Source organism: Nipponia nippon, unplaced genomic scaffold (assembly GCF_047370975.1).
Source record: "Nipponia nippon isolate SJK-2023a ecotype South Korea unplaced genomic scaffold, ASM4737097v1 scaffold_9, whole genome shotgun sequence".
Taxonomy (NCBI): domain Eukaryota; kingdom Metazoa; phylum Chordata; class Aves; order Pelecaniformes; family Threskiornithidae; genus Nipponia; species Nipponia nippon.
In genome coordinates this window covers 39,408,941-39,435,123 of record NW_028262413.1, presented here as the reverse complement: position 1 = coordinate 39,435,123, position 26,183 = coordinate 39,408,941, and the positions used below count along the sequence as shown (strand labels likewise).

At 38.4% G+C, this 26,183-nt stretch overlaps 1 long non-coding RNA gene across 2 annotated transcripts; it reads right to left on the bottom strand.

Moving 5' to 3' along the window:
* Nucleotides 1-1,952: 1,952 nt before the first annotated feature.
* LOC148050284 (uncharacterized) lies at nucleotides 1,953-23,490 on the bottom strand. 2 transcript variants are annotated; one of them, XR_015701371.1, is made up of 4 exons: nucleotides 22,030-23,490; nucleotides 15,817-15,903; nucleotides 8,507-8,618; nucleotides 1,953-2,359 (listed from the first exon to the last, which is right to left on the bottom strand). It is a non-coding gene; the product is annotated as an uncharacterized LOC148050284 (long non-coding RNA). The 2 variants fall into 2 exon arrangements; XR_015701370.1 differs by lacking the exon at nucleotides 1,953-2,359 and adding an exon at nucleotides 7,825-7,949.
* Between the last annotated feature and the right edge of the window lie 2,693 nt (nucleotides 23,491-26,183).

The following is a 26,183-nucleotide window of genomic DNA, read 5'->3' as shown; positions in this document are numbered from 1 at the left end:
GCAGTCAGCATTTTTTCCAGCCGAGGCAAGGGCTTCTGAGCACCAATACTCAAGCCTCTAAACTTCCTCCTGATCTCTGAGAGCTCAATTTTGCACCGGTCAAGTTCTTTAGGCACTCCTTGTTCTTCCCCATATCTTCTACCATCTGGGAGTGTTGAGGTGCTACATGTTTATGCCATGCCTAAGTCCCTGCAAAGTTTTATCCCACATGCCTAGCACAGAACAACATGATTGAGCTCCACACACAGAGTTACCACAACCACCTTCATTTAAAGAAATATGAAAAAGGTGTCCACTATCCCAATGTCAAAATCCCACACTGAGAAAATACAAGACCTGAATTCTGTCTCTCAAACTAAAGGGATTCAGAAAATCATACTTTTCCCCTGCTAGAAGAATGCTTAGGCTATATCAACTAGTTACAGGTAAAGAGTAAGAAGAAAGAAGGGTGGGTACACGTCACTTTTCTTGTCAAGTCAACATCACTTTGCAAACCTTATTGTGATTTATTGGCCAAATGAGTCATTTAAGAGAAGGGAGACACAATTTCTAGTACCTGGTCACATTTTGTACACAGAATTCAGTGAAGTTTATCACTGATGGAATTATCCTATTTGAGTCTGCAGTGATCTAGACAGAAACATTAATTCCTTGATACCATAGTTCTGAAAAAACAAAAGGCACTATGTCCAACAGAAGAGAGGAGAAAAATGCTAGTCAATATTGAAACTTCACTGAAAAGTGCAATGAACCATATAGTTTGAAATGTACCTAGTGACGTAATTCCAGCTGCATCCCACACAACAAAATAATAAATAGGAGCAGGACATCTGAGAGGTCCATGAGTTACATTCGTTTGAGAGCAACAAATCTGAAACCCTGTGTTGAGGGAAGACAACAGCAGAGCTTTGTACAGTGACGTATGTAGAACCAAATTCAGTACTGACACTGAGAGGCTAACATTTGCATTCTGATTTTTACAAGATGGCTAGTTAAATTCCCAATGTGCTAAAACTTTGATAAGAAAAAATAAATACAAAGCAGTGAGGCTTCATTTTAAAGTCTCCAGTGAATGTTTTGAAAATGTTGTTTTAGGGAAGAACACTCAATCCACATGATGTTGGTTAATCACATGAAAAACTGACTCCACTTCTAGCTTTCTGACTTAAAAGGGGAGACAGGGAAATTAACCGTGAGAAAAGAATAATGAAATACATTTAGCCAGGTTTCTCTTCAAATAACTTTTAAAATAAAGATTTTTTTTTGAGTAACAGTTGTACCCTTTGATTACACAGCTCAGAGTCCTCAAAAGTTAGATTTGGACTTCTCAGGTGGGTCAGCAGAAATATGGTGTGTAAAGCTGGGCGAAGGGGATACTATGGAGATGAACCTTGCCAGCTACTCTTGCTGGTTCTGAAAATGACAGATTAAAGGGCTGCAGAGATAGGGCGAGTAGGGAGTAGTGGCTGGATAGAGATGGGAAGGGAGACAGGTACTAACGTACCTTGCTATAGTTCTGACAGCAGGCAGATTCAGATTTGGAGAGTTCAGATCATGGTTTTACCCATATCTTTCCATTCTTATTGTACTGTACACTGCTGTAATAAACCGTTTCAGAATTATTTGCTCCGGAAGTGACACTGTTGCTTAATGTAAAGTGTATTAAATACAAGAAACAGTTCTGGTTGACTAAGAATTCCTGGAGTGAGGACACCTGGGAAAGTCTTAAAAGTCAAAAGCCTGGGAGAGGTGTGGTGTGGCTGGAGGAGACATCCATAAAAATCTGTGTTCTATTTCCTTGCTTCTTGTCACATCCATTCAACTTTACAGTCTAAAATTGTACCCCAATTGAAATCTTACTATTGAAACAGTAAGATTATTTCACCCACATTCAATGTCTAACCTCTTCACAAACCAGATGCTCACAAAAAAAACAGGAGGGGAAGTCCAGATCAGCTTAATTTATTGCGCAAGGAATGATATTAATTCTATTACTGCATCACCTAGGAGGCTATTTAGATACAGAACAGTTAACTCATTAGCAAACAACAATCATCCAAAGAAAGTCCAAGGAAAAACCCCAAACACAGCTATTTGGGATCGCCCTGCAGTAGTTCATTCACAGCCTGTACCTCTTCAGGATGTTTCCTTCAAGCTCTGGCTGGTCCCCTCCTCCCTCCCTTGGAAATGTACCTGCTTCCTCTGTTAAACTTGTCTCCTTGTTTCCTTATTCAGTCCCAAACTCTTTTAGTCTTCCCAAGACCAGACTTTAAAGGCTTCACCAAAATCCATCCCTCTGGGAGAAGCTGCTCCCTGTAGTTTTCCCACAGGGAATTTGGAGCAAAGTTTCTCTTTAGACCTAGGAGGCAAAATAAATCAGATATCACTTTCAGTGGTCAGCATGCTCATGGGCAGTTGCCTTGTGGCCTATTTCTGTTTTTTAGTGTGTGAAGTATATGGTAAGAGTGCAGTGAAAGATAGCCAAGCCTATACAGAGTTTGCAGCATTAACACAGGATTCAGAAATTCTACCTAGGCAAAGTCCTCAAACCCTCAGAGTCAACAGTGCATAATGCAGATGCACAATATCCTTAGCCTGGAAACAAATCCAGCTGCTTATCTCCAGACGTAATGTAGACCAGACTAGTGATGAGAGGAACTGGTAGCATAATGATTTAGCTACAAGAGTTTTCTAAAAGGAAAAACAAAATTGAAATTAGGAAACACATTAGTTAAAAAAAATACATCCGGTGCCATCAAGAAACTGCCAAGAGGAAAACTTTGAAAGTGTAATAAAATAAAATAGCAAAGCTTTGGAGACTTCAGAACATTATGCCCCGGCACAAAACTATTCTTAATATTCTTCACACAAAGACAGCGTGCTAGTGGCTAAATGTCACAGTAACACAACACAATAAGATTTGGCATTTCTTCTTACTCTACCCATAAGAAACACCTCAATTTCTAGAAATAATGACGTTAAGATTGATGTTTATTAAAAGTAGCAAAATATTTTTATTTTATACAGTCTCAAAAGCGCTGTGCCGCCTGATCTCACTATGTATTGGATGACCTTGAAAGTGCCTGAGTCATGGGCAGTTCGAGCTGCAATCTAAACAACCATCTTAAATCTTATACATTGTCATGTTCTCATTATCTGGACTTTGTACTTTCCTACCATGGAAGGATTTTCACATAAATTATACAGGAAATGAAGCAAAATGTAATTACAGTGTCCAACAGCTCCAAGGCAGATAGATAGCACAAGGCATGGAACACAGTTCAAGAGTCAGCTTTCAATAAATGTCACCTATTAGGAAGAATCTAAATGAAACATATATCACTAAGCCACCCATTTCTAAATTGTATCATTATCTCATCACTGGGATAAGGAGTTATAAGGTTACAGCAATTTCAAATAATCAGCTTTCAAGCAGATTTCTCAAAGGGGCTTTCATTCTTTGCTTTTACACGTCACCATTTGGACTTAACATATGCTAGAAAATTCTATTATACTGTATTAAATTGAGTTATCCCAATGAAAACATCTCCAGTAAGGTTAACCCAAACATTTAATAATCCATTAGCACCCTCACTTTTTCAACATAACAAGTTTTCTCATAATAGCTTTTCAGTCTCAAAAGGAAAAGACACAGCTATAGAGCTTTTGAGTATTCTGAATTGATGTGATTCAGTTGAGCAGAAGGAACACTACAATGATGAATAAAATCACTGACTTTGGTGGATGGTAAGTCAGACCCATAGCCTTTGCATTGAACATTCATAGCCTAGTTTTTAGAAGAGAGCACAGAACACTCACATCTTCAAGGGAATATCCTTTCGTAACCCATTTTTGCAGAGTAAGGATCTTGGATTTTTTGCTTGTTTGGATTTGGAGGGCTTTTGCGTGTCCTGTCCTCATTGCAAAAGGATTATAAAAACAATGCAAAAATTGCAAAATGTAGTTTACAAACAGTAAGGAAATGCTAACAAAATCGTAATATATATTCCAAATAGTTCTTTCCTCCAAGGACCTCATGATGCAAATACGTAAGCCTTACTCTGATGCTGAATGAAATGTTATCTTTGAGGTTATGGAGGTGGAGCGTTTGAGCCCTAAAAGTTAGCAGAAAAACCTCAAGTCATATAAGCAGTGTAGAGACTCTCTCAGATACTGTGGTAACGATCATCTCCTTCCTGCCAGTACGCATTACACACACGCTGGTTTTCATAAGTCTGTCTGGTGTGTTCACTGGTCTCATGGTATTTTCTTATATGCTTAGGAGGTGGAAAGCTTTGAGAAAGCCCTAGAATAGACAGTATGGGCTTAGCTAAATTAACTCATCCAAGGTTTCATATGTGCTACGAAGATGCACATGGACAGTCTCTAAGGCTCAGCTCATGCAAAGCAGTTTAAGCCTTGATAATAGGATTGTGGATCACAACCTATCATTAATATTTATCTTTTCATTAATGTTGCACAACAAAATTAGACTGATCAGCTTCATGTTTTCTCCCCTTCCTTGTCTTTCCCTGCTTACAGTGTGATAATGAAGTTCTCTTCCAGTCATAAATTTTAATTTTCATACATTTTTTTAAAAAGCATATGTTTTTCCCAAGGTTTTAAGATATGCGGTTCTTTTCACAATTTAAAAATGTTTCCAAGATGACACCTAAATGCAGAAATCATATCAATGTAATTAAATCAATTTCTTGTGGGTTTAATTAAATGAGCACAATCTCTTTGTGTACTTGTAAATCATCTCAGCTGTAACTAATACTGATTTGTTTAATTGGGTAACGGGTTTAAACGCCTAAAGAATTAAACTGAACCATCCTCAAGTTCGGAAGTTATTTAATTCAGCCTGTGCAATTTATAAGTATAGACAGACCTTTAAGTTTGTATTCTAATTCAAAGCACACAAAAGTGAGTGAGAACAGAACCACTGAAAGTACTGGCATATGAGTTAATGAGTTCTTTCAAGATGAGCACTCATTTCAAAAGGTATGCCGTATCTACCAATACGTAAGAAAAAGATGATAAAAATAAATAAATTGGAAAAAAAAAGAATATTAGTGAAAGTTAGTTCTTATAAAAACTGTTACTTTTATCAGCGAAAGGATTTTCTTTTGAGGCTTCATTTCTATTATCACACCATAAATCTTCTGCCATCACAAACACAGATGTTCCCTTAAGCCTGCACAAATGCCAAAAGCTCTTTGTCTTAATATCCACTCTGGAAGGACGTCTTGTTAATGAGGATGGATTAGCAATTTATTAAGTAATGTTCCTGCATCTGCTGCCGGTCCTTAGCCTTGCCCTTCAATGTGATCCAAGTTAAATACTATACAAGATGAGCCTGGAGGAAGGCAAAACATATAATGAGCTTCTTGTAGGCAGAAGTCCAGCGAGGAAACAGGGTGAGGAGAGTATACTGCTTTTATTTGTAAAAATGAACGTATATGTATGATGAATTTGATGCATCTAGGGATGATGAATAGGCTGAGAATCCCTTCATCTGCATTTGACACTAGGCTAAGAGTGCAACCATAATGCTGGAAGTAAGCCGGAATTTTCTGGTCTGAATGAAATGCACTGGTAATTCATTTCACCATTAGATGCAGTTCCCAGACTTGGGGGAGGGGAAGCTATCCACAACTCTCATTACACATATAAGCATAAATCACCATAAAGAACAGTATTTCTAGGAGAACTTAGAGGACTTAATATCTTCCTCTTTGCTGGAGGATTCCGGCGGTCAGGCAGCTCTTTTGACCGTTTTTTCCTGCAGAGAGAGCAGAAAGCTCCACCGTGTGGCCAAGTGGCTTCCTTGTATATTGCTTGCTGTCAGAGTGAGCGGGTTCCTTTGGTAAATGTGTTTTAACTTTAAGTAAAATTTAGATTAGCTCTTGGGAAAGCAAACAAAACACTGAAAAGAAGATGTTTTCAGCTAAACAAGAAAAAAGATGGATCGTTTATTAGGACATACTCTGACTTGAGTATTTCTTTTCAACTATCACAATTTCATTTGGAAGATTTGAAATGTTTTCCTTGGCCACTTGACTAGCAACTCTGCCACAATTACAGTTCTTGAACTAGTAATTGGTACAATTTGGGACTTCAGATGTGCGGTCCATTCAAATAGCAATAACCTTGACTCATACCTTTTTTTTATTATTATTATTGTTCTCCCTTCTTGTTCTTTTCCGCTAACTTACTTGCAGTATACTTCTGACAAGACACTTGTAGCTAAAAAAGAACTCCAGATACAGTTGTGTATATCTAGTTTAGTTGCATGGCGTAAGATGGCACTGGGAAGCTGAGAAAAGCCCAAGAATACTAAAGTCACAGGAAACTGATGTGAAAGTCTAGAAACAATTAAATTCCCATTTGAAATCCAGATCAGCATTTAAAACTTAAAGACTCTTATTCAGATTCATTAATAAGAAATAACAAGCAATTAATTAGGAACAAAAAAGAGAACCTCTGTAACATGCAAGATACTTTTATTATCCTGCTTGCTTCCTCTCTGAGATATATGGACTGCATCACTTTTTCATCGAGGGTTGGGGTTTTTTTTCCTTTACTTTTGATATCGGAAACATTAAGAATAGAAAGTTTTTTACTTTATCCTTTTTGCTTAAGTCTTTAGTGAACTTTTTAAGCACTACTTCTTCAGTATAGCATAAATATTCAATGCCACATTAAATGCTTAATATCTGCAGATGACTAGAGAAATTAATATTGTTGTTATTAACATGCATCACTAGGAAACCTAAATGAAGGAGTGTTTAGGCTCCAATTCAAAGCCTGCTGAAGGTTTTCGGTAGTTTTTCCAGTGCTTTCTAAGGGCTTTGAAAATGCTCTAGTGTGATGGAGGATTCCAACCGTAAAGACCTTGAAAATATAACTTCTATAGGATGAGGACTCCACCTTCAATTAATTGCCCATCATGGAGCAGCTGGAAAAAGTGGAAATGCAATACAGCTTTCTTCAAAGTCTGATCATTCCCCACCCTCTGACTTAGGGCAAATTCATATATTTACAGAAAAAACATCTTCTGCTGAAAGGTGAAGCTCTCATAAGAAATTAGATGTTTTTGATAAAAAAAGAAGCATCTGACATAGATGAGTAATGTGTATCCTAGAAATGTGACTCCATTGTCTAACTGTCATAGAATAAATTTATTTCTTCTCATAATGATGAATAATAAAATCAATATACTGTAAGTGCCAGATCATAAAAAAAGCTTGGAGTGCAGACCACATGGTATGCAGTGTTCATAGGAGTTTTTGAAGACGGTAAATAAAACTTAGAGTGGGAACAGCAGCAACGCTTCAACTACCAGAGCATTCTTCTGAAAACTACTTTCTCAGGCTATTAGTTTAATCCACTGTTTACTTACTATGGAAAGTCTCCTTGAAATAAAATTAAGGTGGTGATGCATCCAATACTGAGTGCTCTGCTCCTCCTGCACACCCAAAGTAGACAAATTCTGTAAAATATTATTTTTTAAGTACCAGGTCCAGACATAAAGCTGTTCTGTTTAAGAACAAGAAACTAATCTGATTTTGGTGTAATCTGATTTGGAATTTGTAACATGACCTAATATGAAGAAACCAGATCAATGAGATTAGGAACCTGCACTTCTCTGAGGAAAAAAAGCCAATAAAATAAATCCACAGACATACACAGAGACAAAACAACTGGAATCTGAGATGAATGTAGCTAAACAAGATTCTGTCATTTGAGATGACATGCAATAATTTCCTGGAACATTTAACATTAATGTGATTTGCTATAGATCAATTAGGAACCAAGAATACCTGAAAGGGAAAGGTTCAAGTCACTGGATCACAAATCCCTATTTTAGAAGATGAAAATTGTCGTGCACCTGTTCCCGATGGTGATATTCTTACTCTGGCTAGTGCAGCACCTAGCAGGAAATTCTGGAATGGAAAGACAAGGCATAAAAGCAATGGCCTATAGCGTTTGTCTCCTGATTAGGGCAAGTGTCTGCAAGATACAATTTTATAGAAGTGGGAAATGTAGCAATGCATCAGCTACCAGACAACAGAAAGAACTGGAGGTAAACAGGTTACATCAGAACTGATGCTGGAGCTCAGTTATTCAGGGTGCTATAACATATCCAAACCAATCTGAAAGGAATTCCTTTGTGAGACTGGTATGATAAACAGCATGCTGCCATCTCTAAATGTGCCACAAAGCCCAGATCTAAGAATATCTAAAAGATCAATTAGCAGTGAGTTTCACTGATAGTTCATGAGCCATTCATATTTCAGCGAATAATATGAGCAACATATGACATTCTCAGGGCAGCCTTTTGCCATGGCCTCCCAAAATTGTGCACAATCTTGGTTTCCAGTTTGGAAATTTACCCGTGATAAACCAGGTATACATTTAGAACAAAGGCATGAACCATTACCGAGAAACCATTTCCACACTGCCCAACATATTAAGGAAACGAGGTCACTAGGAGACAAACCTGAGGGACTGGAATCCTGCTATTGGCAAGTGGATGGTTAAACATGGCCAGCTCACATGGGGAGGGAATGGTGGTGGTAAGCCAGCTTGCTAGTGATCTTCAGGAAGTTCCCCTAAGGAATTCAAAGAAAAATGATATTCAGTGCTACGAACATATTTCTACCTGGCTGGGCTAACAGCCTGACTACCTTTCTGACCCAAACTGCCGATGAAGCACAAGGAGCAGAAAGGGAAGCTTCAACTGGAATACATAACAGCACATGCCGTGGCAAAATGCTGACTGCTGGCAGCAGCACGGCTGCAGGACACAGCAATAAGCATCGTCAAAAGGTATTAAGAGCCCTTAAGGAAGATTTCATTAACTGAATGGCCTGTACCTCCATCATTTGATCCTGTCAGGACAAATCTGTTTCTGAAGCTTGCTTGGTCTCTGCCTTCCTACAAGCTGAATCCACAAAACCCTCAGGAAAATGATTGCTATTTCCAGTGAAGTGAGCATCCTTTGCTTCACTGGTTCGCAGAGCAAAGAACTGCCAAGAAAACATAGAGGGGAGGACAGTAAAGCAGTTATGAAAAGAAAGGACATACCATCCCCAAGTCAAATTCAGCTGGTTGTGTTGGCAGGATGGGAACAGTAAGGGTATAATCAGAGAGAACGGGAAAACAGGAGGCATCTAGTTGATGGAAGGACAAAACAGAAATGGACTGTTCAGCCTTTCAGCATATCAGTACTGCTGGCAAGCACAGCTTCCCTTCCAAGGCTCCTTAGGGAAGTCAACAGCAACTCTTGATGATTGCTGTGCCATAACATGATAGATTTAGCTTCAGCATGACAGGGACCTTCATCTGCTCTGCAGCCAATGCCCCAAACTTTGCATACTTACTCTTATAGTAAGTCTATGGTGATTAGGGGGAGAAAAACAGGATTTAAACGTAAAGGAGAAATTTTCTGCCACTACGTACAGTCACTACTCACTGACATATGCCATAGGACTCGGCTCACTCTGACCCAGTGACAAGAAAGTAAAGCTTAGAGTTTGGAATTCACCAGCAAGGCTACGTGCTGCTTACTACATGAGCGTCCCTCTCCGGCGCTGCCTCAGCGAACATGCACAGCCTCCCCGCGAGATGGCTGCAGAGACTGCGGCATCACAGCTGAAGGTATGGCCGCTCAGTCAAAGGGCTCAAAGTATTTCAAATGCACATGGACACTCCAGAAAGTTGCTTCTTTCAACAATGCAAATCCTTGTGAGATTTTTCAAAACCTCATTAACAAGGACGAAACATTTAAATTAAACAATTCTCCCTTTTAAATTTTTTTTTTAAATCCTTTTTTCATGTTGTTCTTTGGTTATTACATGCTGCATAAGCACATGTTTCAAATAATCAGCATGAGATTATTTTTTCTTTTCTTTCTGCTTTTTTGGAATAAATGGGTTTTGGAAGATCATTTGAAGCCGTTACATTTCCGTCCTCTGCAATTAGGCTTTTTGTGTTGATTACTCTGTCAAACCTGTCTTCTTCCCTGTGTTTGGCTGTCATTCAGCTGTTCTTGTTACTGTTCACCATGCCTGCTCACTATACAGCCTATCCCTTTTCATTTTGTATTTTTTGATAATTGGCCATTCCATGCCCTAGCTCGACACTGGCCATGGGTCTTAAGCTTTAATTCAGCCAAGGAACATAAGAATAAATCCAAACATAAGCTTAAGTATGAAAAGCTTGGCCAGTCACCTCGCCCTGGAAACCTTGCCCTGACAAGGAAGATCAACACCACCTAAACAGAAATCTAAGCCAAGGACTTCTACTCACTCTGTCTTACTGTGAACAACTGCAATCCAAATTCTGCCTCATCCTACCTGAAGCAGTTTTTGCGTGGGTAATGCAAAAACTTTAGTCCAGAGAGATCTAAATGCCCTTACCCAGCCCTAATTGTAATTTTCTGAGGTCTGAAGGACATAACATTGATTTTAGCCTGGGAACCTCTTCTGTAACAGATATTAAATGCCAACAGAGCCCAGGATCCCCTTTTTAGCCTGTATCTAATTGCAGCCTTTGTTTGGAAAGTCCCACAGAAAAAAACTACAGAATATTTCTCCAGAATGCATCTTGGTCCCTCTCTTGGTTGAAATCTAGCTATCAGGTTTCTCTGCCATTCAGAATTCCTACACTTACTCAAATCTATTTGATATCCCCATATTGGAGGAAACTTCTGGCTAAACGTTAAACCAAAGCCTATCTATTTCTAGCTAATCAGGCTTTAGGCATGATTACTTACAGGTTTACAGCCCCTTCTTACCATGCACCCATTTTTCAGACTGATTCTTCTAAAGTTTAGTCAAAGTACTGTTGCCAGCCTCAGCCACAGCCTTAGCATGGAAGCCAGCTACTGTTGCTGAATTTGATTTTCAACGAGGTCTAACGAGAAACCCTAGTGTTATCCTTTAAATTCGCCCAATCATCAGCCAAAAAATTCTACCCTCACACACGTACTTAGTACCTTTGTTGTTTTTTTTTATATCCCTCTTTCTGCCCCAGCAGTGGACAAAATCATTCAGTGTCAGACCTCCACAGGCCTAGTTCATCAGAACCCCCCCACCCCCAACTTTCCAACATGAATCAAACTTCATGGCCTCATCTAAACCCAGTCCCTTAATTTTCATGATTACAGCGTATGCAAAGTAATGTGAGTCACACAGATATTCATTTGGATAAGGCTATAAAAACTTTGTTCTCTAAGCCCTGAATGTGCACATTTAACCTTCTGAAATCAATTTATATAGCCATTACTAGCTGTTGTTTCATGCTTGTGGATTTGAGGCTTGGCTCTTATTGAAAAGTTGATTGATTAATTTCAACATTACAGAAACCTCATTTAGCTAGGGGGACATTTCTGGAGTTTAATTTTCTAACTGAAAACCAACCATAAGAGTACATTAAAATTATCTACTTTTGAAACTCTGAAGCTTTTCATGAGAATGTGCATTTGGACATATTTCTCATTTGTTTTTAAAAAAATACTTTCAGTCATTGTATCACTGAAATTAGACACGTGTATAACTTGTTCCCTATTTCTTATTACAGCATCTGAAGAAGATTCTCTTGTAGCCTGCTTGCAATTTACAACCTCTAAAAAGTGTGAGAATTAAGAGACAGAGAGTTAAGACACCCCAAAGCAAGGTCCAGGACACACCCTGTATAGCATGAGGTCCTAAACCTGTGCATAAACACATAGAAGACAAATGCTAAATAAGGCGAAACTATTCATTACTAAAGCAAAAAAGACAGTTAATCACTTTGTTTCTGTTTCCCTGGGAAACTATTCCATTAATGGAATTTCCCACCAAGAAAAATTAATACTTCATTAATATTTTCTTTGAAATGAAATCAAATTATGATCATTTGAAGAAAGTCATATAATTGCAATTTAATTTCTTTTCCATTTTCCCTTCTATTTTAATTCAATATGTGATGAAGAATGTGAAAATGGGCGGGGGGATCTTTTTTATATCTACACTTCATAGTTGTGAGAAAAGAGTGGGTAATAGTAAATATTTGGGGAAACTTTAAATCTTCAAAAAACAACATGAAAACATGGAATGCTTTCATGTACAATTCACAAATCAGCCTTTGAGGTGAAACAAAGCGCACTGCGATATTCTAAGATTTTTAAAAGAAGTGATAATTTTTATCCAGGCTTGGGAACAAAGAAAGCTGTAAAAGAAAGATTCCTCAATGAACACACAAAGATGAAGAAGTTGTATCATCAGATGAAGTATGAGAAGACAGTTACTTTCCCTGCTCAACAAATTACTGTTTTCCCCCTTTCACAGAAGTCCTGTCAGGGAGTGTTAAAAAACACTGGAGATGTTAAAAAATCCAGCTAAGAAACACTTTTATAATATATATCAATTAATACATAACAAGCATTATCAATCAGAGATGAAGTGTAATTTTTTTAATGTTTTACATTCTAAAGTAGGATAAAAATTCATGCATCATCATTTGGAAAAAAAATGTTAGTATTAAATTATTATTAAACTATATTCTGAATATAAACATTACCTTTATATCCATTTCTTTTAAATTACAACCTATCCTGCATGTATTTCATTTTTCTATTAGTGATACATACAGATGAATATATATGTATATCTTATGGAAACAAATGGTATATATTATTTTCAGTAGACTAATCAAGTGCTGTAGGCTTTGTAATTACACAGCAGAACAAGTGGCACAAAGAACAAGTATACTTTGAATGGTTTTAGATATCTAATGTTGATGGTTTTGTTGGTCTCACCTGCTCCTCTCCAGAACCTGTTTGCTTTTTTACTCTGCTGATTCTACAGTTGATCAATACCATACCGTTTTTCTCAGTTGAGAGGTTCACTTTTTCTTTACTTCAAATGCCCTTCTGTATGGTCTTATGATTCTGCGCTTTTAAACAACCTCAATGCACATTTGACTTATTCTCAGCTTTCAGGAGGCAGAAAAATGCTGAAGAACATTTACAGATGCCCATGAAAAACATCACTTACAGAAAGATCACTTCATGTCCAAGAGAGAAAAACTTATTTGTCCATCCATACCCCTGAGGTTATAGACAAAATACTGAGATCTTTTGGGAAAAGCCTATCCTCTTAAAAGAAAACTAAGTGGTGAACAAAAGACTTTGACTGGAAATAAATTTTGTCTAGTTGGGAAAATGTACCCATTGAGAGTAACTTCTTCCCAGGACAGAAACCTAAACTAACTTCCAGACAATGAGCTGTCTTAGGAATCCCAGTCTTAGGGCAATTGTGGTAGGGTAGCTGTGTTGTGGGTGAGGAGATGGGATGTGCTCTACAGCAATTATCTCCTATTAATGTTTAGGAAACCAACATGTAGCTCTTCCTCTTGTATGGACAGCAGTGCCCTAGAGGTGGCTAACTCATTCTTATATCATCCAAGAAATATCTACATGAAAGAAGCACATCCCTTATTTGGCTAATTAAGCAGAAAAGCACTATTAGCAGCTTTAAGAAAATCCAAGTCAAAGTTAAGCATCTGGTATTTTCCACTCATCTCTTAACTTGGGTTTTCTTGGCATATGAGCTGTCTTTTGGCTGATTTCCACTACAAGCAGAGAGCTTGCATTGTAGAAGTCAAGAAGAGTCCTCACTTTCCCACCATCCGTCCTCTCTCTTTTCCAAAAAAACAGTGATAAGGCCAGAGTAATCTCTTTGGGCATCCCAGGCATAGCGGGACATGTGACTCACTCTATAGGATATACAGTTGCAATATTTTTGACATATTTTCCTACACATCAAATTACTGGGGGATTCTTGATGGCCCTTTTGGCAACTTCTTTTCTTGCCGCCTCCTCTGCTACAAACGGCTGTTTTCCTTGTCAATCATAGTTTCATTTGTGAAAAAAATAGCCAAGACAAGATTGCCAACAGATCAGCCAAAGAAAAAACTTCTAATTCTCTTCTTCCTCAAATATTTTCATGTTTCTACATTCTGTAAAAACTATATGTTCCCACATTTACCAGGGGTTGCAAACATTACTGAAAAAGGAAAATTTCAAATTACTAATCTTCAAAATGCTGGTGCTTGAGAAACATTCAGTCTCTTAACTGAGCTTATTTGACTTCACTTTATCGGGAACACAAGTTTACCATAGCTGATGCCCAAAATAATTAAAACCTGTTTCTTGCACAGGATGAGTACAGGTCTCGCACACATTCCCTCTAAACAGTTCCAGCTTTGGTTCAAGCAAGACTACAGTGAAATGTAGTTTGGGGTCTCCTGTATAACACCAGAAAAAGAAATCACAGCAATATAAATTACAATTTGATCTCCAACATAGACAGTTTAATAAGCCATGATTTACCAAAGCATTTAAGCAAATGTTTAAATCCCATTGATTTAAGTGGGATTTAAGTACATATTAAGTACTTAGTTGAATTGGGGCCATACTGTGAAGGGACTCTTAGAACAAGGAAAGCACAGTAGGCTTTGGGGATCTTTATTTACAGCTCAGATGTTTAACTTAGCAAATTTGGCTTAGGAACCTGTATAACGCAAAAGGAGCCAAGGACAGACTGCAAGAACATTTGGCTGCCCCGGGTCACTTCAGGATAATGCAACATACCAATATGGGATGGATTTAGTTTCTAAAATACTTTTATCTTGTAATTTACCGCATGTAATTTATAATTAAGGTGGTTTGCCTTGATGTGTCATTCAGCACATTTCTGAAGCTGCCAAATTTCTTGTGCACTCATTTATTCCTCTCCCATTCTTCCCTCCCACTTTTAACCCCAACCTTCTGGTTACAGGGTGAGGAGGAGGCATATGACATTTGCTGTTTGTCAGTCAACTCTCACTGCATAACTAGAAACAAAAAAAAGCTAAGAGCAACAAGTACATCATCCTGGAATATGAAGACATGGTTCTTCAAGAGGGGATCAAACCAGACATTTCACCACAGTTAAAGGAGTTCTATTAAAATTATATAATTTCTCTCGTAGGTGTCCTGGAGTGATATCAAAACTATGTTTAGTCTATATGTACTTTCCTAAATATTGTAGCTGTCACAAAGTATTATATTGCCTATAGGATGACTTTTAATTATTTCCTTATTTTTTCTTCTTGACTCCAGATATTATTTAAGTTATCTAACTCTACTGATACTCCTGCAGATGGTTGAACTATTTCTATTTGTCTTGTAGAGTAGGAGTTAGCTTGTGGGGACATTAATAATTCTTGTTGTCAGCTTTTCTTTTTGGAAATAAGCCTATTTCCGGGGAGGTCTGGGAAGCTTGGTTTTCTCGGTCTAAGAATAGCCCAACAGGAAACAGAACATTATATCATGCCCAAGCCCTGCCATTTATAGTGAAATTAAGACTCAAGGTTTTATGAAATCACCTAATCATATTTTAAAGCAGATTACTTCCGAGACTAGCTCTTATTTAGCAGTATGCTCCGAGACTTATTAGAAACCTCTTGGTTCTATCTTCATGGCAGGTCCAAATTAAAACATGACCAAATTTTAGACATCTAAAAAAAAAATCCTTTGATTTTATTGTTCAGGCTTATTTCTAATAAACATTTAGTTATATAGATAATGCTGTAGAAATCAATAATATCCATAATTCCCATAAATAAATAAAGATTATTTTCTGTTAGATAAGAAAGATAAGCAATGTTTTTCAGGTACTTAATGAGGTAAGGGGAAGGGATCTTAACAAAACTAATCCTTGATTTATAGATAAAATTTGCAGATTAGTGCAAATTTGTGATAGTGCTAGAAGCTAATCTCACCTTTCCTGACTCCTGCCAGGTGGCACATTTTCAGAAAGCCATGTTTCATTCCAGGGAAGATTCATGAATCCATTTATAGTGCAGGAACTACAATGAAAGAGCATACAATTATCCACCCAGCTCAAGAACATCTCTCTAAAACAGTGCAAGATTAATTTAATTACATAATAAACTGACTTTTCTGTCATTGCATGCACTTTTATTTCTGGTAATTAAACCCTGCGAGGAAGTTGCATTAGCCAGTGAAAATCCTGACCTGTATGGGTGCAGGTGTAGATGAGCACAGAGTACACACAACCCAAAGTGTACATACAATCAGCCCTACTTGTTCTCACCTGAGTGTGTGAAAAATGCTCTAATGCCATTACATAGACTTATTTTGGATTTCTCGGTACTGTGTTAATCCCAGCTTGAAACTTAGGACACAAAAGTCTCTGAACTGAGGCCAAGTGTGTTCCTAATGATTAGCCGATAAATTAGGAAAATACTCAACCTATTAAAATGTGCATGCTCAGAAATGTAATTGGATAGTGAATTAAATCATTCCTTTCACACTGATTAAAACAATACAGTAGCATGATGGTTCGTGTCCTGAAAGCATATTACCTGACATTTCATACAGTCTGTCAGAAAAAAAGGAAAGAGTAACCAAGTTTTAGCAACAACATTCAGAACATTATGACTACCTAAAGAACAGTCTGTGTTTCCACTGTAAACACTTATCCCAAAGCAAATTTTTGCACTACCTAACAGGTAAGTATTTACAATGGAAACAGGCTTAATTTTTCTTCATTCTCAATTATGACAAAAGACATTGGTCTCATTTACCTCCTCAGTTGAATCAAATCTTTTTGATAGCAATATAACATGGCTACAAAAATCTGCTATGACAAAAGATTTAAGTGAACAACTAAATATGAGTGATATTTTTTCAAGAAATACAGTAGAAGTTTCCAATACTTTTTGTTTTCATTTGCAGACTTTCCAAACAGCCTAAACTCCCAAGCAGTGCAAACATAGCACAGTAATACAGTGGTTTTGTGCTGGTGGGGGAAAAATTAAAGATTTTTCAGTAAACTTTCTGTTCAATATATTACTACATTGAGATGATGTCAGTTTTATTCAGAATTTATGTTGCCTGTTGTCTATCTTAACAAAATAAATACTGAAGAGGGGCTGTTCTCATTCAGAAAATACAAATCCACATCCCATTTCAGTTAATTGTGAAGGAGGAAATACAGTGGGTCAGAGAGTCTTGTTCCTGTGAGGTTAAAATGTTCTCAAAAAAACCCAAGATGTGTTTAATTTTTATCATTTCAATATGATAAAAATCAGCCTAACAAGGAAATCATATAGTATACCAATGATAGTAATTAAGTAGCCAAACCATCTGATTGACATCAGTGTCCTCTCAAAATAAAATATGTGAACAACAAAACGCCCTACAACTGAAGTTATTAAAGAAAGTCAAAGCTGGGGATATATTCTGCAGTGAATTGTGACCCCACTGTTACTACTTTATATGCAAAACACCAGTAGTCCAGGATGACCTTTACATAATCAGTTAGTAACATCAATAGGACAATTCTCGGGGCGGGGGGGGGGGGGGGGGGGGGAAGAAAAAAGAAACAAAGGGATGGGTGGGTGAACAAGCCTATATTTTTCAAAGGGAAAAAAAATTGTTAATATTTGTAGGCCAGGGCTTGCATCCTCTACAGGAAACTGAAAGCAAAGCACAGTAGTTGCATCCCAAGTGGGGGAGGGGGGGGGGTGATCACTTTTTGTTGTTGGGCTTTTTGGTTTTGTTTTTCTTTTAAATCATCGTGAAAGTGCTTAATGATTTAGGACAACTGTCAGCATCACTGCTCTAGAGAGGGTAAAGTCTAGGACTGGTGAGCTATAACCAGGGCAACTGCACTTGGTTTGAGTCCTGAAAGGCTCAGAAAATGCAGCCGCCGAGGTCTGCCACTGTGTTCTGTCCTCTGCCTCACTAGAGAGCTGCCAGCGCCATGAATGAAGAACTAAAGCAGCGTTTATAGGATATGCCTTTTTTCAGACCACAGGAATCCTGAAGAGCTAATGCCACACAGGCCTGCTTGAATGTTGGAACCCATCCAGCAGTCGCAATGGAGAGATCAGGGAAGATTAATTTCATCTACTGCTTGGGTAAAATATCCTGCTTTAGGGTAAAATAGCACTTTTTTACCTCATCCTGGTAAGATTAGGCTGTTCCTGGTACCAGAGTAATTTCAACACAGTGAAGGACATCATTGCAGGTTTCAGAGAAGGCAGACTGCTCTTTTCATTGCCTTGGTTTTGTGACTATCAGTTTAAAACTGTATTCATATCTTCTACAGTAACGTGTATGGGGAACGCAGAAGGTAGGAGCATCACTGAAGGCTCCCAGCAAGCCACTGTCAACAGCACGGCAGAAGCAAAGACACAGCACTTTGCCTGGCAGGCAAGGTTGCACAGTTTCACCACTCCAGTACTTTGCTAGACTAACACATCTATTGGGACTCATCCAGTGACGAAACTTTAAAGGAATGTGATGAAAACCCAACTTGGCCTGCGGAATTTATTGAGGAATCATCCTGGATAGGAAGGGAATTTGCTAAAGGAATTATCCAAATGAGGCTGAAAGGCTCTAAACAGTGTATTAAGTCTTGTTGATTGCTAGCATCTAGGGGATAAATTATCCCTCAGGTGGTAACTAAACCCATAAGAGGGGAAAGTCATTTGGTAAATTCACCACAATAAACCAGAAAGAGTCATCATATCTTCAAAAGCAAAGCTCTTTTCAAATCAACAAAGAGATAAGGATTTTGAATTTTCAGCTATAAATACTCAAAATCTTCCAAGAAGCACTTTGAGAACCCCTTAGACGTGGCCAAAAGCACAGACCTTCCAGCTATTCCTGTTTCTGTGATGTTGGCATCAGGTAATTTTCTATAATTTTCCACTGACATCTTTATCTTGTCCTCCACAGCTCATGATCCCTGTAAGGCTACCGAGGAACAATGCCACAGACAACAGTTTTTCCTGTAGCTTTCCTCCATGTTTATGGGTTATCCTTTATTCTTTGAATGTATTGAGGTAGACTTAAAAGGCATTTACTTATTCCGTGTCCTACAAATTTTATAGCAGAGCTATGATTCTATTATACAGACATTTCTGCTGCATCTCAGTGCAAGCTGTAACTTACTTGCAGATAACAGAGTGTGTCCATATGAATTCCTGCTAATAGTTACTTAGGAATGTAAAGCAACTAAATTAAACAACTACCCCTATAATCAAAACTACAATAATCTCTATAATTAGTTATTTTTCTCTTTTTCCCTTTTTTTTTTCCATAATAAAGCAGCAAAAGGTCAGGGCTTCTAGCACGCAAACAAGAATCAAGAACAGAGGATAAGATCAAATATCTTTGTTTTACCAACAATTTTTAGGCTCAGAGACTAGTAAGTCTGTGGAAAAGTCAATACACAGAACTTGTGGGCACCATTATATCATTTCCTCTTGTTTTTCCAAGAATCCCACGATCATTTAATGTGGCACTTGCAGGAAATACATAAAAAGGAGCATTGAAGGCAGCACTACAGCAGTGTGGTGGCATCAAATGCAAATACACACCACCCAAAGATTATTCCCAAGAATGTTATTAAAAATAATCAGCTCCGTGAATTTCGAGAGCCGAAGATAGGTGTGTCTAACATGTACCCCAGTACCTCTCTGGAAGATCATTGCCAGCAGTCAGATTGCAGAAGGTCGAATCCAATAAATTAGGCCATTCTTTTGAGGAAATGCTAAGGTTGATACATAACCAGTATCTGAAGAACCACCCAAATCCTAGGAAGGCAACACGAGTACTGAAATGAGTGCACAACCATGAAAAAGCAGTGAATTCAGGTTTCCAGAGGATTGGGGAGACACCTATTTGTTCAGCTGCGGCAGGCACAAAACACACATTTTTCGTTTGTGCCAGTTCTTCTACAGAGCAATGATCTTGAGGCCTAACACCTTCAAAGTTTTACTTACATATGGGCATTAATGAATGACACCTCTGTATCTCACCACAGTGATACCCCCTGCACCAGTCAGGAGGGTCTAGGAGCTGGGTGTACCAGCTTGGCACACGCTGCAGGAACTCCCAGGTCAACAAGCTAACAGAGGGGACCAATATTTGCTGCAGTAAAGCAGCAGCAGAAAGCAGGGTGGAAAATCCAGCTCAGGCTGTTTTCATCAGGGTTTAATTTAACCTTGTGCTAGCACAGTTTAAACCATGTTAGTGTCAGCTACGACTATAGGATTTATTAAAAAGGAGTATAAATGGCACCTTGAAACAGTATCCTCTGTTTGGAAGAGCAAAGTACTTGGAATTGCTAATATTATGCCCAAATATGCTTAGACTCTAAAATGGGCTACAGACAGTAGATTTTATTAGAATAAAATTTTAGCAACTTATTTTTAGTATATCTCAAGGACTCAGTGGAGGGGAAGAGATCACCCACCAAGTATTCAATTAGTAACAATAATCTCACAATCATACTCCTGCTGCCTGGGACACTGATTACTCATAAAATACTGAGTTCTGAATACTGACTGAAAATACTGTCACCAAGTGTGAAATGGGAAAGAATAGGGAATAAGAAGAAAAAAAGTCTTCTAAAAGTTATAAACCTATAAAAACAGGTCTGAACATTACAAAGTAGAAAGCAGGAGGTGTTGGAGAAATGCCCACATTGGAAGGCCTTCTACTTTTTATGCCATCTATCCCCAGGGACTTTGAAATCTAGAGATTTTCTTTAGTAAATGGTTAGGATCATAGAAACCACAATACCTGACCTGTCCCATCTTACTGATGTTCAGAGGAAGGTGAAAAATTTGTGAAGGGCAATTATAGGACAAAGAGAATGGTATCAAAACATCTGTGTAACAGGTAGGATAGCACTTTCAGTATTTCTCTGTCCCCCTACAAATGTACTCTAAACTCTCATTATCTCCTCTGACAGCCACCGCCAGTGGTGTCTGTGTAATGCACATATCCAAGAATTCCACACTGGGCCTGAGCTCAGCTGCTTTCCAAAACCTTATTCTGCCACCCCTTACAATAAATTCCCACTAACATCACACTGCTCCGCATTCTGCTTCAACAATTAGGGACATGGTTTAGAGGTGGACCAGGCAGTTACGTTAACAGGTTGGACTCAATGATCTCAGAGGTCCTTTCCAACCTTAATGATTCTATGATTCTATAGCTCTTGCTATAGTTTATCACAATGTGTATAGTGTGTCACGATATCTATTCTATTCAATTCTCAATTAAACTAAATAATGTTGTTTCTCTTATACTTGATGACTTACACCTGATGACTGGAGAGGGCTCTAGTCATCAGGACTGAAAATCTATTTTCCCTTTGTCTCTGTATGTGTTACGCCCCAAGGTGGATTTTCTGTTCAAGACGGCAAGAGACTCAAGATGGCAATAGAGAGCTGGAAAAAGCATATTCCAGGAAAGTACTATAAATATCCCTTTTGTTGCTTAATGTGTTGATAAACCTCTTGCTAGAGAGGCCTCTAGTGTTAATCTGCCCATCAGTCTCTCAACAATTCCCATCTAAAATTATCAACAAATAGTTTTGTCAGTAAAGAATGTTTATTTGCAGTTGCACACCTCTCAGTTTGCAGAATATTAGCTGCATAAAACATAAGCAAACAGCCACAGTCTAGAAAAGCCACTACTGTGAAAATTAATTCATAACCTTATTTTGCAGTAAATTTAGTGTTACAAGATTTAGCAACATTTAGCATGCTTTGCACATATCAAGTACCTTAAGGGCAAACATTTTATTAGATTTTTTTAAATGGTGCTCAGTAAAAAATATGATTTTAAGATGATTTTAGGAAACAAACATATGTTTTTATAAAGAAGAGGTTTCTGCTTCCCCTTGCATGGAATCACCCTACAATGCAAACTGGATGCAGTTTCTGAATATGCCTTGAGACTGCTGTGTAGCACTGCTCTGTGCTCCTTGGCAGCTGCTGCCTTCCATCCCAGAGGTGGCAGCCTATAAATGATGAATGAACTTATTCATATAGTCTGTTGCTATCCGAGTGTAAGGGATATACCTAATATGCATCACATACATCTGTATTGGTTTAGTAGCATTGAAAAGCCTCCCAAAAGTAAGGAATTGTAGAATTATCACTTACCAGTATTTCCCATGTTAAATATGTCCAAAAAAGTAATATTTTCTACAAGATTATAGTTAATTAGTATTTTTCCCTTGAAGATCTTGTAATTGTATGCCTCTTTCAGCCTAAGTGACTCTACTGGCCAGGGAACTTGCTGTGTTAAGGGCTAGGCCAGAGCTGATAAGGGTTTATCCCTTCACTTCAGTGGACTTCAGATCAAGCCTACGGCTCCTGCCAGGGGAGGAAAAAAATGGTTTTTATAAATAGGAAAGCCTAATTTCTGCCTAAGCTCCTGTTTTTGATCAGAGCAAATGCTGAAGGCTTTAAAGCTTTAAAGCTGATTACAAATTAAAATATCTGGATCCCCAAATGCTTGCCTAACTTCAGACAATTGGCTGCCACTGGCTGCTGAGCTGGAGCTGCAGGGACAGGTTTGTCGAGAGCTGACACCTATTTCAAGATCAGAAGCGGACACTAGGGTTTAAGCTATGTTCAGAATAATCCAAGACAAAGAGGGGAAAAAAACAAGTGAAGTGTGTTAGAAATAGTCTTTTGTTATTCTGCTGGTTCTCTCACATAAAGTGAGAAAACACAGGCAGGGCTGGAGGCCCATGGGACAAGGTGCCGCAGCAGCTCCAGCACAGCTCGAGGGGCATGTTCGGTCACCAACATTTATACCAGTGCCTCCAAACTGCGGTAGCCTCACCCCACCTACCACAGTCCTCCCCTCTGTCCCACCCTGCATGGGAAAATCTCTGCACGTTGTTTCTCTGTCGGGCTCTCCGCTTGCGACTGTGCTGGCAGCAAATGGGTACGCCGCCAGAATGACAGCTATTCACAGATATGCTGAGCTGCCCAATCCCCCATGCTGAGAAGCAGTCAGAAGGGTCAAGAGATGTCCCTTGGGGGCTTGGGAGATATAGTGAATTTTACACTACAGCTTAATAGTGATAAAAAGCCACACGCACCCAACAAAAAGCCCCATTGTGTCTTGTTCTCCTTGTAGCTATGAAATAGAGTAATCGCATTATGATGGTTATGGTCTGTTAAATCTGATGTGGTATTTTGATACAGCACAACACAAATTTTCCTTACACAAGACTTGCCATGGATTGCGCATGTTCTGTGTTAAGGGGGTGCATTCAGTGGTGATGGACAGGCTGGGGTCAGGAGAAAGCACTCAACACTGTGGCTTGTATCAGCCAGCTCAGCTGTTTTATCTCCCTCCGCTATAAGTGGAGAGACAATTACCCGGAGAAAGAGAACCCAAGCTAGGCTTTTTCTCTTGAACACCTTCTGCAGGAATATTTTGCTCCCCATTGGGTCTACATGGGATTTAGGAAGAACTATGCCACATATGCTAAAACAGACATGTAAATATCCACTATGTATCAATAAATCCATATTATGACTTCTGAGTGCAAGACATAAAAACAGCTGTACTAGGTTAAGCCAAATTATCCTGTGTGATAGAAGATAAATGCAGAAGACCATGATACAAGGGTAAGCGATACTTTCCCAGGTGTCCTCTCCCAGCTTCCAGCAATTTCTGGCTCATGGACTTCAAGTCAGATGTTGTCATCTTATTAAATATCCCTTGGTGGATTTTTCCTGCATGGATTTCCCCCATCGTCCTCCAGAGATGAAGCAAAGACCTAGAAGACAATATAGTGAATTAACTTTTGGTGACATTCATTTATGTTGTCACTGAAGACCAGCCCCAAGATTCATCCTTACCTCACATGAAAGTCAGTCGTACGCAAGGCTGCTAAAGAAGTACCTATTGGCTACAACTGGCTTAGAGGCATAAGCTAAGGATTTTGTCTACAAGACCTCTCTACTCATTATGTCCATTCCTTACCACTGCATATGAAACACATGAATGTCCCTCCTGAAAGTCCACATTCACCTAAACCAGCCTAACAGAAACATTTAGCTTTAAGTTTCCAGGACTTGGAGAAGCCAGAGGCCAGAAAGCCTTTTAAGAGAAGAGAAAACCCTTTAAAGAAGCACCTTTAATGCAATCGCTGTTTAAAAATACATTTACATCTTATTAAAATGGAAAAGTCAGGTACAGCACCAATGTTGGAAAACACTATTTGTAAAACCAGGAGGATAGATATGTATGTGTGGCAGCCTTCACACTCCAGACGTCAGCTATCCTACAATCCGTGTAGGATTCACTACATTGTACCCTTCCTAATGCCATTAACTGTAGCATATATTGAAATATTGGAGGATGCATTTGCTAGGAAAGATGCATCCTAAGAACTTTTTCTGTCAATATTTAATTGTAAAAGCGTTATTTGATTATATACACTAAAATACCTGAATAATCTACATGACTGTCTAGTATAGATTGTATTCAGATTTCTTACTGTTAGCTTGCAATATATTTATACGTTTACAACGTGTATATTTAAGAGGCATCTCACAGTAAGCAAAAAAATATGCATCAAGTATTATATTATCTAATGTATATTCCTCTGTTTGCTGGAGGGTAAAAAAATTGGGCTTGTGCCTAGAAAAAAGATGTTCCAAACCAACTGAGAGTAATTCAAGTTGTATTATAATAACAAGGAATTTTGAGTACAAGAGGCCATCAGTCTTCGGTTTTTCAAATGTTGCCTGTCAAAATGCAAGATCCCTGGCATGAGCTTATTTTCTACTTAAAAAATAATTATTATTATGTTCTACTGAAAAGTAAGTGAGGAAAAACTGAATTTCTCATGCTGCTTCTAAGATAGACAGGAACAGAAGGGGACTAGCACATTTATGTGTAAATTAGGGAGTATCTTTAGCAAAGGAATTAATACCTAGGGTAGAATAAAAAAAAAAAAAAAATCAGGGAACAAAACATTTGGGTTTCTGGGGCAGCCTATGTTCAGAGAGAGACTCTACCAGCCTATACAGTGCAGCGCCTCCCCACAGACTGACCCTATAAAAGCTTATTAATATGCAGTTTTCCAACATATTTGAGTCTAGTATGTCATCTACAGCAGAAGTCAAATCTTCTAGAATGACTTGATACTGCTCTAGCCTCTACCTTGGACCAAGACTTTTCAATCTTATTCTGCGGCTTTTAGATCATCTTCCCAACCTGTTGTTACCCAGACAGATACCTCCTCTGTTCCAGTGAGAAGGTGCTAATAGTAGTCTTCTAAAACCTTAGAAAAAGATACACATCATTAGCACAAATATCAGCACACAAGGAATCCACGTGAACTTGAGAGGAAAGGAATGAAAAGGCTAAATTACAGTGAGGTAAAGTTGTTGTACATGCTGTACAAATGGGCTTTGCCAGGAGACCTAAACAACCTATGTTGTTCACCTGGTGAAAATATATGTGCGTGTGTGTATAATATCAATTACAAATCATCAACAGAATATACAGAAGTCCTAATATATAAACTTTTGTTAGCAAGGAAGACCTTGTGAGAATTTTTTTAAACTCCTTACAACTGACTCATACCATCACTGAAGTTTTCTTGACTAGTATCACAGACTGGCTATCACTTCTCTCCAAAACTATCTCCTTTTGGTTTTGTCTTTGCTTTTCAAATTCAAACAGTTGATTGAATAAACTAAAAATGCAGATTATCAGACAAACACAAACAATATTGTCTTTCATATAGTCCGTCACATGCTTACAAAAGGCATACCGTTTTTATCCAAGGACCAAAATAAGAACCTGGGTCTGGCCAGCTTCTTCTTGTAGTCAGTAATCGCACCTCAAAATTAGCAAAGTCACAAGTATGCATCACTGAAATGTATTATGTTACTGGGCAGCTATTCTTTTCACGCACAGTCACAAACATGACAACAGAGGAGAGTCTGATTGTGTGGATTAAAGATATGATCTGCCACAAAGAACTAAAAAGGCAGTAATACCCACAAAAATTTACTACAGTTACGATTCAGGATCATGCCCCCGTCGTCTTGGAATGTCTGGATATTTTAGCACAGACAGTGCAGGGGACATATGCTATCAGAAATATCCAGAGGATTTCCATTAGCCAAGAAAGAGTAAGAAAATACTTCAGGAGGAAATATTCTTGACTATAAACAAGATTATACTGAGGTGCAGCTCTTAAAATGTTGAAATTGGTGTCCCAGCTCCCCTGGTGTAAGACTGGCTAGGAGAGAAGGGTTCTTGACAGTACCATAGGAGA